The 15,794-nt window shown below is 41.5% G+C and overlaps 1 protein-coding gene across 4 annotated transcripts in view; it reads right to left on the bottom strand.

Annotated features, from left to right (window-relative positions):
* atp8a1 (ATPase phospholipid transporting 8A1) overlaps positions 1-15,794 on the bottom strand; it is a 522,190-nt gene that overhangs the window by 120,003 nt on the left and 386,393 nt on the right. The gene's annotated exons all lie outside the window — the stretch shown is intronic.

Genomic DNA, 15,794 nt, shown 5'->3' with positions numbered 1-15,794 from the left:
AAGTTAACTGAGGCAGAGGCCACTGTATATTTCAAGGAAAAATTGGATAAACATTTGAAGCAGAGAAAGAGTCATGAATATGAGGATACAACAGAGCAGTGGGCTTTAGTTTTGGAATGCTTTGGCAAAGGCCAGGCAGAGACATGGTGGGCTGAATGGTGGCTTTCTGTACTGTAAACCTCTATGGAATGCTCTGTGTTTACATGGTCTATAAAGTGGAAGTAAGTTCCATACCTCATTACTTACAGTCCTCATCTAATAAAGTAGAATTCTTTCACCCTCCAAAGATGAGAGGTTTTTCTTCTTTAAGTTCCCATAGCCACATCACAACTCATCTTAAAAGGTGGAAAGTTGATGCGCGTGGAACATGAGGGAATGAGAAAAGGCCATCCCCGCATCTCAACCACAAATGGACAATTACCCTTCACAAATGATCATCTCAGCATTTGATCATCTCACTCTAGATTTACCCTCAATTTCTATTCCACTCTCAACCAACAATTTCTATAGCTCTTTCTTGCACAAGTAATTGACAGTTTTAACTATTTTGCTGGGAGTCTGTTCCATGTATGTCAACGTATGTCAGCCAAGAGCGACGTCTCAATTCATTCCATTTTCGCTGCCTCCGGAGAATACTTGGCATCAGGTGTCAGGACCGTATCTCCAACACAGAAGTCCTCGAAGCGGCCAACATCCCCAGCTTATACACACTACTGAGTCAGCGGCGCTTGAGATGGCTTGGCCATGTGAGCCGCATGGAAGATGGCAGGATCCCCAAAGACACATTGTACAGCGAGCTCGCCACTGGTATCAGACCCACCGGCCGTCCATGTCTCCGCTTTAAAGACATCTGCAAACGCGACATGAAGTCCTGTGACATTGATCACAAGTCGTGGGAGTCAGTTGCCAGCGTTCGCCAGAGTTGGCGGGCAGCCATAAAGGTGGGGCTAAAGTGTGGCGAGTCGAAGAGACTTAGCAGTTGGCAGGAAAAAAAGACAGAGGCGCAAGGGAAGCGCCAACTGTGTAACAGCCCTGACAATCAAATTTTTCTGCAGCACCTGTGGAAGAGCCTGTCACTCTAGAATTGGCCTTTATAGCCACTCCAGGCGCTGCTCCACACACCACTGACCACCTCCAGGCGCTTACCCATTGTCTCTCGAGATAAGGAGGCCAAAGAAGAATACTGTTCCATATAACCACTAATCTGGTGCATGCGTGTTTTCCTATTTTCTAGTCACACTTGAGGCTTATTAATTTCAAATTTGTGTATGTTATTCTGGGCCTATCCTTGCCCAAGTTTTTGACAATATTGCAAACTTGGTTGGACTAATGATCTATTCAAGGATAGAAACTTGTTTGGGCTTATAGTCAAATAGCTTTCAGATGTATCCTACTACCTGACCAGTGTGTCAATCTCATTAGTAACACTCTTGGCTTGTGGTAGATTCAATTCCCCGTCCAGAATTCTGGTACATAATTACACTTGAGTGAATCAGTGAGGCAGTTTTGCATTAGATTTAATTTTAATCTTCCTATTGTGAAGGTTCAGCTGAACTTTTAGGATCCAACAGAGCTATTAAAGAGCAGGGTGTTTGCCCAGAATCTAGGTTGACATTCCCCCATCAACCAACTGAAAATACAGATTAAAACACAGATTTATCTCCTTGTTGCTTTAAAGATCTTGCTGTGCTAAAATGCATCTATATTTGCCTACACACAAGATCAGGACGTAAGAAGCAGGAGTGGGCCAGATGACCCCTTGAGCCTGCTCCACCATTCAATAAGATCATGGCTGATCTTTGATTTCAACTCCACTTTCCCTCACAGGTCCTCGTATCTCCTGATTCCCTTAGATTCCTAGAATCTATCGATCTCAATGTTGAATATACTCAACGATTGAGCATCCACAGCTCTCTGGGGTACAGAATTCCAAAGATTCACAACCTTCAGTGAAGAAATTTCTCATCTCAGTCCTAAATGGCTGACCCTTTATCTGAAGACTCTGTACCCTACTTCCAGACTCTCCAGCCAGGAGAAACAGCCTCTCAGCATCTACCATGTCAGTCCTTCTCAGAATCTTGTCTATTTCAATGAAATCACCTCTCATTCTTTTAAACTTCAGGGTGTACAGGCCCTTTCTACTCAATTGCTCCTCAGGATAATTCCTTCATCCAGCAATCAATCTAATGAATCATCATTACATCGTCTCTAAAGTAATTATATCCTTCCTTCGGTACAGAGACCAAAACTGTACACAGTACTCCAGGTGTGGTGTACAATTGCAGCAAGACTTCCTGACTCTTAGACCCCAACCCCCTTTGCAATAAAGGCCAACATACTATTTGCCTACTCAATTGCTTGTGGTACCTGCTTGTTAACTTTGTGTTTCTTGTATAAGGACACCCAAATCCCTCTGAACATTAATAATTGAACACAGCAATTGTCACTGTACTTAATTCACTATATGAAGTACTGAGTCATTCTGGATATGTGATAGATAATTATCTGTGATGACTCACTTTCACATTATTCCCTCCCTGCCAAAATACACTGTGGAAAACTCTACTACCAGGGGGATTGAATCTACCACAAGCCATGAGTGTTACTAATGATGATGTTGTGTACTTAGATTTCCAAAAGGCACTTGATAAATTTCTATTTGAACACTTATTAGTCAAAAGGTGCGGGGTTTGAGCATAAATATTGGGGGTGATTAATTGGCTGCTATGCAGAAAATAAAGGGTACTTGCAAGAGGAGTTACATTGGGAGTTACCTTACATAATGAGTTTAATGCTAACACATTATCTACCAATTTTATGAAACTTGCACTTCTTTCAAGATAACAACACTTAAGTACTGCAAATAGTTCTAGTAACTGAATATGTAGTCATGTTATTCTACTGAAGTATCACAGACTATTTAGTGTGCTCATTTATTGCCCCATGTAAATTAAATTGTTGTTAAAAGCCTGCAAGGATTATAACATATACTTTACACCATGGCTTTCCATACAGAATTGCATACTAAAGATGAATACTAAAGATGGGGGACTTTAACTTTCCAAATATCGACTGGAAATACTATAGTTCGAGTACTTTAGATGGGTCAGTTTTTGTCCAGTGTGTGCAGGAGGGTTTTCTGACACAGTATGTAGACAGGCCAACCAGGGGCGATGCCACATTGGATTTGGTACTGGGAAATGAACCCGGCCAGGTGTTAGATTTAGATGTAGGTGAGCACTTTGGTGATAGTGATCACAATTCGGTTAGGTTTACCTTAGCGATGGGCAGGGACAGGTATATACCGCAGGGCAAGAATTATAACTGGGGGAAAGGAAATTATGATGCGATTAGGCAAGATTTAGGATGCGTAGGATGGGGAAGGAAACTGCAGGGGATGGGAACAATCGAAATGTGGAGCTTATTCAAGGAGCAGCTACTGCGTGTCCTTGATAAGTATGTACCTGTGAGGCAGGGAGGAAGTTATCGTGCGAGGGAGCTGTGGTTTACTAAAGAAGTTGAAGCGCTTGTCAAGAGGAAGAAGAAGGCTTATGTTAGGATGAGACGTGAAGGCTCAGTTAGGGCGCTTGAGAGCTACAAGCTAGCCAGGAAGGATCTAAAGGGAGAGCTAAGAAGAGCAAGGAGAGGACACGAGAAGTCATTGGTGGATCGGATCAGGGAAAACCCTAAGGCTTTCTATAGGTATATCAGGAATAAAAGAATGACTAGAGTTAGATTAGGGCCAATCAAGGATAGTAGTGGGAAGTTGTGTGTGGAATCAGAGGAGATAGGGGAAGTGTTAAATGAATATTTTGCGTCAGTATTTACAGTAGAGAAAGAAAATGTTGTTGAGAATACTGAGATTCAGGCTACGAGGCTAGATGGGATTGAGGTTCACAAGGAGGAGGTGTTAGCAATTTTGGAAAGTGTGAAAATAGATAAGTCCCCTGGGCCAGATGGGATTTATCCTAGGATTCTCTGGGAAGCTAGGGAGGAGATTGCAGAGCCTTTGTCCTTGATCTTTATGTCATCATTGTCGACAGGAATAGTGCCGGAAGACTGGAGGATTGCAAATGTTGTCCCCTTGTTCAAGAAGGGGAGTAGAGACAGCCCTGGTAATTATAGACCTGTGAGCCTTACTTCGGTTGTGGGTAAAATGTTGGAAAAGGTTATAAGAGACAGGATTTATAATCATCTTGAAAAGAATAAGTACATTAGAGATAGTCAGCACGGTTTTGTGACGGGTAGGTCGTGCCTCACAAACCTTATTGAGTTTTTCGAGAAGGTGACCAAACAGGTGGATGAGGGTAAAGCAGTGGATGTGGTGTATATGGATTTCAGTAAGGCGTTTGATAAGGTTCCCCACGGTAGGCTATTGCAGAAAATACGCAAGTATGGGGTTGAAGGTGATTTAGAGCTTTGGATCAGAAATTGGCTAGCTGAAAGAAGACAGAGGGTGGTGGTTGATGGCAAATGTTCATCCTGGAGTTTAGTTACTAGTGGTGTACCGCAAGGATCTGTTTTGGGGCCACTGCTGTTTGTCATTTTTATAAATGACCTGGAAGAGGGTGTAGAAGGGTGGGTTAGTAAATTTGCAGATGACACTAAGGTCGGTGGAGTTGTGGATAGTGCCGAAGGATGTTGTCGGGTACAGAGAGACATAGATAGGCTGCAGAGCTGGGCTGAGAGATGGCAAATGGAGTTTAATGCGGAAAAGTGTGAGGTGATTCACTTTGGAAGGAGTAACAGGAATGCAGAGTACTGGGCTAATGGGAGGATTCTTGGTACTGTAGATGAACAGAGAGATCTTGGTGTCCAGGTGCATAAATCCCTGAAGGTTGCTAACCAGGTTAATAGGGCTGTTAAGAAGGCATATGGTGTGTTAGCTTTTATTAGTAGGGGGGTCGAGTTTCGGAGCCACGAGGTCATGCTGCAGCTGTACAAAACTCTGGTGAGACCGCACCTGGAGTATTGCGTGCAGTTCTGGTCACCGCATTATAGGAAGGATGTGGAAGCTATGGAAAGGGTGCAGAGGAGATTTACTAGGATGTTGCCTGGTATGGAGGGAAGGTCTTACGAGGAAAGGCTGAGGGACTTGAGGTTGTTTTCGTTGGAGAGAAGGAGGAGGAGAGGTAACTTAATAGAGACATATAAGATAATCAGAGGGTTAGATAGGGTGGATAGTGAGCGTCTTTTTCCTCGGATGGTGATGGCAAACACGAGGGGACATAGCTTCAAGTTGAGGGGTGATAGATATCGGACAGATGTGAGAGGTAGTTTCTTTACTCAGAGAGTAGTAAGGGCGTGGAACGCCCTGCCTGCAGCAGTAGTAGATTCGCCAACTTTAAGGGCATTTAAGTGGACATTGGATAGACACATGGATGAAAATGGAATAGTGTAGGTCAGATGGTTTCACAGGGCGGCGCAACATCGAGGGCCGAAGGGCCTGTACTGCGCTGTAATGTTCTAAAGAAGCATAAAACAAGATGAAACTCCATCCTAGGTGACTCCCACTGCACAACTTCATTATTTCACACAGCCAGACAATTAAAAGTATGTTTTTGTTTTACAGAGGTCACAAAGAATTAATATCTCGCCAGTGGCTGCTATGAGTTATTACTTTTGCAAGTATCAGGTCAATGTGGGTAGTGACACCAAGTAAAATAGAAAAGTTTTTAAAAAGGAAATCTCATTTTACAAACAGTAGCTCACCAAAATCTAGTCTCAATAATTGGTCTACTGCCAAAGGCTGGCTGACACACCACGAGAATGCACATGCCAACATACCTGAGTGCAGAAGCTCAAAACTATGTCACGATGGCCAACAGGTATGAGAGTACAGTAGTCTAGTAACTTAACCACTGCATTAACTGTAATAATAAGCAACCAGAGTTCAAATTCTACTATGGCAATTTGAGAATTTTTAAAACATTCGTTCATGGGATGCGGGCGTTGCTGGCTATGCCAGCATTTGTTGCTCATCCCTAATTGCCCTTGAGAAGGTGGTGGTGAGCTGCCTTCTTTAACTGCTGCAGTCCATGTCAGATAAGTATACCCACAGTGCTGTTAGGAAGGGAGTTCCAGAACTTTGACTCAGTGACAGTGAACGAACGGCGATAAAGATCCAAGTCAGGATGGTGTGTGGCTTGGAGGGGAACTGCAGGTGGTGGTGTTCCCATGCATCTGTTGCCCTTGTCCTTATTGGTGGTAGAGGTTGAGAGTTTGGAAGGTGCTGTCTGAGGAGCCTTGGTGTGTTGCTGCAGTGCATCTTGTAGATGGTACACACTACTGTCACTGTGCGTCAGTGGTGGAGGGACAGAATGTTTGTGGATGGGGTGCTAATCAAAAGGACTGCTTTGTCATGGATGGTGTCGAGCTTCTTGAGTGTTGTTGGAGCAGCACCCATCCAGGCAAATGGAGAGTATTCCATCAGACTCCTGACTTGCGCCTTGTAGATGGTGGACAGGCTTTGGGAAGTCAGGAGGTGAGTTAGGAGGCAGAATTCCTAGCCTCTGACCTGCACTTGTAGCCACAGTATTTATGTGGCTGGACCAGTTCAGTTTCCGGTCAATGGTGACCCCCAGGATCTTGATCGTGGGGGATTCAACGACTGTAATGCCATTGAATGACAAGCACTGCTTTGATTGGACAAGCCCGGTAATAACAGAGAGCCCCTGGGATGGGTAGAAAAAAACTCACCAAGCTTTTTGGTTGTTAGTCAGTGGGTATATGTGTTACCTTCTGGAAAGAGATAAAAGTCAAGTGCTGCTGAAGTGTCAAAAAAGGACAGAAGAAGGGTAGAATTCCAAGTAAGAACAGAACACTACAACCCAGCTTGTTCTCCCGCAATTCCCTAAAAGATTCTGTGAAGTTTTCTGTGTTGATTCATCTTGTTTCCTATATTTCAAGAAAGCCTGCTAAAAAATAATTCTCAACGCCATCTGAAAAGAACTGTATTGAATATTCTATTGACCTGTCTGCTTTTTCTCAGAGGTTAGACTGTGTGCCAGCTTGATGCAGCATGTTGCATCTGCTTTTTTTTCAGGGGTGGGTTAGTGATCTGCCCAGGTGTGTTTTTATGTCTGTAACAGAGTTCTAATCTAAAAATCTCTTTTGATTTTTTCAGCTAACCAATTTATATATATATACATATATATGTGTGTGTATGCGCGTGTGTGAGTGTGAAAGGTCCAAGGTAAAAAGGGACTTTAAAATTTGATTAAGGTAGAAAGAACATAAGAACTAGGAGCAGGAGTAGACAATTCAGCCCCTCGAGCCTACTCTGCCATTCAATACGATCATGGCTGATCTCATCTCTGCCTCAACTCCACTTTCCTGCCTGTTCTCCATAACCCTTCAACCCATTACTAATTAAAAATCTGTCTATCTCCTCAAATTTACTGATCTGCGTGATATTGTTTTATTTCATTACTAGTTAAGACTTGTTTTATCATAAACTGTTAATTTTGTTGTTCAGTAAAGAAATCTGGTTAGTATGTCCTATTCTGGGGAAAATAGTGTATCTGATTGACTGTTTTGGTAAGTGGGAAAACTTGAAAGAATATGCTGTGACCTGTGGAGAAGTGGGACTGAATTAACAGTGAACTCCTCCCACCTCGGTTGTAACACATGGCATAGTTAGGTTGATATCTGCCCAACCTTATGGGACAGTATTTAAAAAAAACCTCACCTAAATGTTACAAAATTCAGAGGTCCCACAATAATCCAATCGTATTATCGATCCTTTCTGTGAGGCTTTCTTTGAGCACAGAAAATGAACTGTTCATTCTGATCCCAAACTACAATAGTAACTGCTGGAACGTATTTCAAATTCTAAAATACATTTATACAATATTTCCACATTCATTTTCTTTAGCAAATATCACACTGGCAAATTAGATCCTGTATGCTAATTAACTCCCCCTCCCTCCAATACAGTGGTTATGAGTAGAGAACTACTTATTACTGTGCAGATAGATCAATGTAGTGCTATTTTGCCCATTTCATGGAAATATAATCATATGCTGTATCAAAAATGTTTTAAACTGAAGTTCTGATACAACTACAAAAATAATTTAATTCCTACGATGGTAGTCATAAGTAAAATTACACCAATTCCTTCAGCCCAAGAAAAGGGGAGGTGGTGGCATAGTGGTAATGTCACTCGACTAGTAATACAGAGCCCAGGCTAAATGCCCTGGGGCATAGGTTTGAATCCCACCGCGGCAGATGGTGAAATTTTAATTCAACTAATAAAAAATATGGAATTAAAAGTTAGTGTAATAGTGACAATAAAACCATCATTTTAGATGGATGTTCTGATGAAAGGTCACAGACCTGAAATGTTAACTCTGCTTCTCTTTCCACAGATGCTGCCAGACTTCCTGATTATTTCCAGCACTTTCTGTTTTTATTTAAGGGCAATTATTGATGGGCAATAAATGCTGGCCTAGTCAGCGACGCCCACATCCCACAAATGAATTTTAAAAACTCAGTTAACATACTGCTTCCAAATATTGGATAGCAGCAGAAAGATTCTTCACAATAGTCAACTGCTACATATGAATCGGAGTAGGCCTTTCAGTTCCTCGAGCCTTTTCCACCGTACAATTAAATCATGCCTGATCTGTACCTCAACTTCATTTACCCACCTTCTCTCCATATTCCTTGAAACTCTTATCCAACAAAAATCTAAAAATCTCAGTCTTGAAAAGTTCCCAAAATCTCCCCTTTTGGGGGTGAGTTCTATATTTTACTTTTTGTGTGAAAAAGTGCTTTCTGATTTTGCTCCTGAATGATCTAGCTCTAATTTTATTCTGTCCTTTTGTTCTGGACTCCCCCTTCAGAGTCGATAGTATCTTTGCACCCGACCCTATCAAATCCCTTCATCATATTAAACACCTGATTACAGTACATCTCAACCATATAAACTCAAGGGAATACAAGCCAGGTTTATGCAACCTTCATGTCTTCATAATTTAATCCTTTAAGCTCGGATATTGACCTGGTGAATCTGTGCTATGCCCCTTTCAAGGTCAATATATCCTTCCTGAGAGTTAGTGCTTAAAAACTACACGAGATGGGATCTGATCAAGGCTCAGTATAACTGAAGCTTCACTTCCTCACTTTTGTATTTCAAACCCCCCCATGAGATAAAAATCAACATTCCACTAGTCTTTTTGATTAGCTTTAGTACCTGTGCAATATCTATTAGTGATTTATGTACATGGACACCTAAATCTCTTTGCTCTTCCACAGGTCCTAGACTCTTGCCATTAACAAAATATCCTAATTTGTCCTTCTCAGATCTGAACTGGATGACCTCTCATTTTTCTACATTGAACTCCATCTACCATAATTTTGCTCACTTACTCAGCATATCCATGTCCTTTTGGGGAAGCGTTGGCATAGTGGTAATGTCACTGGACTAGTAATCTGGGGACATGGGTTCGAATCCACCATGGCAGATGTGAAATTTGGGACTGGATTTTATGACGACAAAATGGCGGCCCATCCATGCGGGCCGCACACCATTGAGCTGCCGCATGGAAGACTGCAGCCCCAGGGCGGGGCCCCCCCGCCCCTCCACTCCCCGATCACATGGAGGGAGCAGGTTTTCCGTCGCCAGCAATGGTGTCAGCTGCCTGTGTGCATTTTTGAAGGGCTATCAGCCTTACTGGCTAATTTAAATATTTAAAGGTAAATTGAATTAAAATAAATACATTTCTTTAACCCCTCTCCAACCCCCCCAAAAACAATTAAATTAATTATTTGCCCTCCCCCTTCCCTAAAAGGCTTACCTTTACCACCTGACCTTCCACCCCACCACCCCAAACTGCACAAACTTTCAACTGCAAGCCTTCCCACCATCCCCTACACCCATGACGTTAATTTGACCCCGTTCCCCACCCCCAACACTGGCAAATTTACCTCCCCTCACTCCCCACCAGTATTGCGCCTGGTTTCCAAGCATGGGGATGTGAAGGCACGGGATCGCGGCTGCTAGGCCAAAGATCGCAGCGTGACATCAGGCGGCGACGTGAACTTTATTAAATCAATCATTTTAATTTATTTAAATATTCAAATTAGGGTCCTGTCACCAAGCGGCAGGGGGGCCTCCACGAGGCCTTGCCACCGCTGGTAATATCGGGCAGGGCCCTCCGGGTGTCGGGGTGCGTGGCAGCCCTCTCCTGGAGGCATTTGTGTCCCCTGCCCCATCCCACTGCCACGAAACCTGACGTCACAGGGTTGGTAAAATCCAGTTCTTGAATTCAATTAATAAATCTGGAATTAAAAGCTAGTCTAAAGGTAACCATGAAACCATTGCCGCTTGTTGTAAAAACACATCTGGTTCACCAATGTCATTTAGGGAAGGAAATCTGCTGTCCTTACCTGATCTGGCCTACATGTGACTCCAGACCCATAGCAATATGGTTGACTCTTAAATGCCTTCTGAAATGGCCTAGCAAGCCATTCAGTTCAAGGGGAATAAGGGATGGGCAATAAATGTTGGCCTAGCCAGTGGCGCCCACATCCCACAAACAAATAAAAAAAAAACCTTCTCTCATCCACACAACTTACTGTGCCTCCTAACATAGGGCCATCGGGAAACTGTGATATACAATTCTCTATTCCTTCATCCAATAATATTAATATATTCAGTGAAATGCTGAGGCCCCAGCTCAGATCCCAGCCCTTTAATTTTCTTTTTTATTAAAAATCTCTTGTGCAAAACCAAATGCCTTCTGCAAGTCCATACAGACAACCTCTGCAGCCTCTCCTCTATTCACCATGGGTGATTTGTCATACATGACCCATCCTTCAGAAATCCATGCTGATTCTTTGATCAGCTCATACTTATCTTAGTGCTCAGTCATTCCTGTCTCCAATGATAGAAAAGCTAATGGAATCTATAACAGTTAAGAAGCAACTCTTTATGCATTTTCCTTTTAACCCTGCCTTGCTTCTGCTTATACTTAGGACAGTTAATTGAGGTTAGATTGGCTATTTAAGTCATATTTTTAGAATTGGAGTTTAATATAATGCAGAGTAATCTAGAGTTGAACAATTTTGAAAATATTTTACAGCATTCCATTCCTGCCATTTTACCAGTGATTAGCTGGTCCAGGTCATAATATAATTACAATGCACAGCTGGAGTTTGACCTATCATTCTTAGGAATGAGAACAAATCAAATACAACATAGCAAATCAAGTCTACCATAGCCAGAGCTTCTGCTTACCAAAAACATTTTCAGGAGCTGAACCACTCACCTACTATTAATTCTCAGGAGTCTAGCACACATCTTATGGGGTCAGTTTTAGTTCTAATTGGTCAACCTGTCATTCTGATTTCACTGCACATGGATTCCCCATGCAGTTTTTCCCTTTTACTTGAGTCTCTTTCATTACTTTTGAAGTACAGTCACTGCTGTCATGACGAGAAATGTGTAGCACAACCCCACAAATGGCAAATAAGATGAATGGCAAGTTGATATGCTGCTTTTCACAAAATAGTAAATAGCAATTTCTAAGTACCTTTGCATAAAAGTACAAAATGTAGGATAGACAGAAAAATATTTAATTAACTAATTTGTACAAAATTGGAGCTATTTTATGGTCTAAAGTAATAGTAGACATGTTAGTAGTCCAGATCACAATACAAGGCATATAAGTTAATGATAGTACTGAGAAATACTTCCATTGTAAGAATGTGATGAAATATGATTTTTATATATTTCAGCCCCTCTGTGGAGTCCACAAATTCTCGGAATGTTTGACATATTGTACATATTAAACACACATCTCATCCAAAGACAACACATCTGACAATGCAGTACTCGCTAAAGTGTCAGCCTAGATTTTTTACTGTTAAAAAGCCACGTAGTACAAGAGTCTACAAGAATTTTATCCTATACTTGAAAGCAGATTCTCAAAACTCTACAGAACTACTTTTTCCTCCTTTTACTTATAGAAGTTAAAGGTTGCTGGAAAATATGACATTACCAATCAGATGGAAAAATGCTTGAAGTTTAAAATTCTAATGGTAGTAAAATAATGATTATACACAAGTTAAATAAATGGGAGGTGGAAGTCTTGATTCCAAGTGGAATTTTGTTGTCTTTTACATGGTATAAATGTTCCTGTATTTTAAAAAAAAAAGAGTCTGTGACTTACTGTGGGAGAATCACTAGATGATTATTTTTGATTATATTTTATGTATGCATGTATATTTTATATAGGCACATACATACATACACATTTACACGCAAAGGCATAAATCTGGGAGTTTATTCTACATGACCACTCTGTGATCATTCTCTCTCCACCTCAAACATAACTAAATAAAAGCTAGAAGAACAGAAAAGGTAATGGTTGAAACCTCAGTAATAGAAACTAAAACAGAGGATACAGGGGAGGGAGTGGTGTAGTGGTAATGTCACTGGACTTCCAAACCGGCGACCTCTACCAACTAGGACAAGGGCAGCACATACATGGGAACACCACCACCTGCAAGTTCCCCTCCAAGTCACACACCATCCTGACTTGGAACTATATCGCCGTTCCTTCACTGTTGCTAGGTCAAAATCCTGGAACTCCCTTCCTAACAGCACTGTGGGTGTACCTACCCCACATGGACTGCAGCGGTTCAAGAAGGCAGCTCACCACCACCTTCTCAAGGGCAATTAATGCTGGCCTGGCCAGCATCGCCCACATCCCATGAATGAAAAAAAAACTGGACTAGTAATCCAGAGCCCAGGCTAATGCTCTGGGGGCATGGGTTCGAATCCCACCATGGCAGATGGTGAAATTTGATTTCAATTAATAAATATGGAATTAAAAACTAGTGACTATGAAACCTTTGTCGATCGTTGTAAACACCCATCTGGTTCACTAATGTCCTTAAGGGAAGGAAATCTGCCGTCCTTACCTGGTCTGGCCGACATGTGACTCTCGACCCACAGCAATGTGGTTGACTCTTAAATGCCTTCTGAAATGGCTTAGCAAGCCACTCAGTTCAAGGGCAATTAGGGATGGGCAATAAATGCTGGCCTAACCAGCATTAAATTATAGCTCCATGTTTTGGACAAATTACCTCATGCTAAAAATATCAATAAATGTAATGAAATGCACAAAATCATAACATAATGGCAAGTTTAAGAATGTTATTTTGAAACATTTCATTATTCATGTGTATAATAAAAATCTTGATGAAAATTCACAGTGCTTCCAGACCTCATCAATCAGTTCAAAGGATCAGAAATTAGAGCAAGGCCCAGAAACACCAGTTCCTAGCTTTACCCACCAGTTTTCATAGCTCTTGTTTGGGCTGGAGCTGCTGCCCAACTAAAGAAAGGACATCAGGACAAAGAGACATGGCTGGGGATTGCAAACTCTCAGCCTTGAAGTATCCTCATCCCTGGTCTGGAAATGGGCTGGTGGGCCAGTATGCCCAGTGAAAGATATGCTGACCAGGAGGTCCATGAACTTTGTGGAGTGCACAGGAGCGGAATTTGGCCTGGGCACACACATTATAGGAAAATCGAACAATACTTCAGCAACCTTATAAAGGGAGCCAAGAGGCAACAAGTAGGATGCTTCCAAGTTTAGGAACAGGACAGCATTGGAATTGCTAGGCGAAAAAGACTAAAGTTCATCCAGCTCGTCTACCACCATCAGGGAAGTCACGTGATACAATACTGGAGGTGTTGACTAATCATCGCAATCAACCTGCATCAATTAATCTACAACAGACCCAAACATGGGGTAAAGAAAACCCTATACTAACCACACATCATGTCACAAATTACTTGTATAGTTTTTCCCGAAATGTTTTATTTTGAAAGAAACCTAATCTGCATTTGAATGAATCAGTACTAACTGCTTCCACTGTGTCCTAGTGAGTGTGTTCCATAGATTGACTCACTCACTGAAATAATGGGCCCAGTTTTAAGCCATTCAAAACACATCCACTTGCACAGGGTTAAAATCGGGCCCAATGGTTCTGCAAATTTGTTTTGAATCTACCAGCCTTGAAGTGCAGGCCATGTCCTCTGGTATTACTGCACTGGACTAGATGAAGTAGGTTGATGGGGTGACAGGGGCCTGGACCAGTCACTCTTCTCTTTTGCCTGGATTGATGGCCTCCTCTGCTGACAGGCAGACGAGAAGCATCCCGAGTGATGCAGGCACTTACCAGACATTTAAATGTGGGAACCTTCCCCTGACCCCACAAATTCTGACCGGGTCAGCGCTGGAGGCTCCCAATGGGCACACCTGGCACTTGATGCTCGGTTGCTGCTCTTGTGGATTTTTAGGTCTCTTACTTTTAAACAAAAGATACCTAAGTCAACAAAAACAGTGATGGAAAGACTTTCACATATATTTTATATTAACTAAATGATTTGATTTGTCCAGTTTTCTTTTTAAATTGGTAAATTGTTTCCCACATTTAGAGCTCTGATTTATTCGTCTTTGAGGAATTTGAAATTTGAGTCAATCGAAAAGTGTAATGAAGCGTTCTAACTAATGTGAAATGCATACTGCTTCCTTCTACTACAAGATCAGACCTAAATACACCACTTGATTTGATAATTGTTGCTGATATATAAAATATAAACTAAGTAGTTGAACACCGTTTAACAAAACAGAATGTTTCAAAAATCTGTTATGTGCAATTTCCTGATCTCACTTATCTCACAAGTATTACTGCTTGAAAAATTTAGCGAAAACAAAGTTAAAAAGGCATTATGAAAGTATTCGCAACTATTTTTGTAAGAGATTAGCAAACAGTACAAACAGTATTTCAAAAGTTGAAAATAAGAACTTTTTATTTAGTTATATATTCATGGAATGCGCAGAATATAACTTCACACAGTTGTTGTCCCCATCCTGTTAGATTCTTGAAGAAAATCTGACAGGCTTCACAAATGAATGTCAAAACTATCCAAGAGCTACCATGTCACGGCAACTCTGTAACACTCCACGGTTCATTAAATCTGATTATAGAAGCATGAATCGCTACAAATTCCCCATTTACCAATTTGTAGCTCAGCTGGCCTCCAGATGAACAGTCGCTGCTCACAAATCAAATCGCCCGAGTGAACGTGCAAATGTCTATAGTTTAAGATAGAAAAGCAAACAAACTAGTGTAACAATTTGCCTCATTATATTTAAATAGATTTAATAGTGAATCATGAAGTGAAATTGTTGAGACACGGCTCAGGAGACAGTTATTAACAGATTCCTTCTCTCAATGTGCTAGACATATGTGATTCAGATGAAGTCTGCAAGTCAAGAAAGACAGAGACAGATGGGATTTGTTTACAGCATTTGGGACCGGGTATAAATGCTAAAGAGCTTCAAATTAATGCCATTCTGAGCAAGATTTACAAAAGAATTTTCTACAGATATTTCCCATCTCTTTTTAGTTTACCAATACCACTCTCATCAGCGCCATACTCAAATAATGCCTTTTTGTAATTGACTGCTAAACAATTAACAACGACAACCCAAAGGTGACTTGTCCATTAAGTTTCTGCCCTTTCCTCCAGGGAGCTAACTGCAATTATAGTCTGACTGGTCTCAGTTAAAACAGTAGCTAGGGCTGTACTGGAGCTATTGTCCCCAGGCTCTAGACTGTGGCAGCTACTGGAGTACAGCATTATTTTGTAATGAAAATACTGATGGCGCTTATTCATTATATCTCATGGGGTATGACACTAGCTTGAGTATGACAGTCTCAAGCTTCCAGCTAGGGTTTGACTCCAGTAAAAGTGCATTAAGTTGGACTAT

This window comes from Heterodontus francisci, chromosome 1 (genome assembly GCF_036365525.1).
Source record: "Heterodontus francisci isolate sHetFra1 chromosome 1, sHetFra1.hap1, whole genome shotgun sequence".
In the NCBI taxonomy this organism is placed as follows: domain Eukaryota; kingdom Metazoa; phylum Chordata; class Chondrichthyes; order Heterodontiformes; family Heterodontidae; genus Heterodontus; species Heterodontus francisci.
The sequence above is the reverse complement of the archived record's forward strand: the minus strand, read 5'-3'. Positions and strand labels throughout refer to the sequence as shown.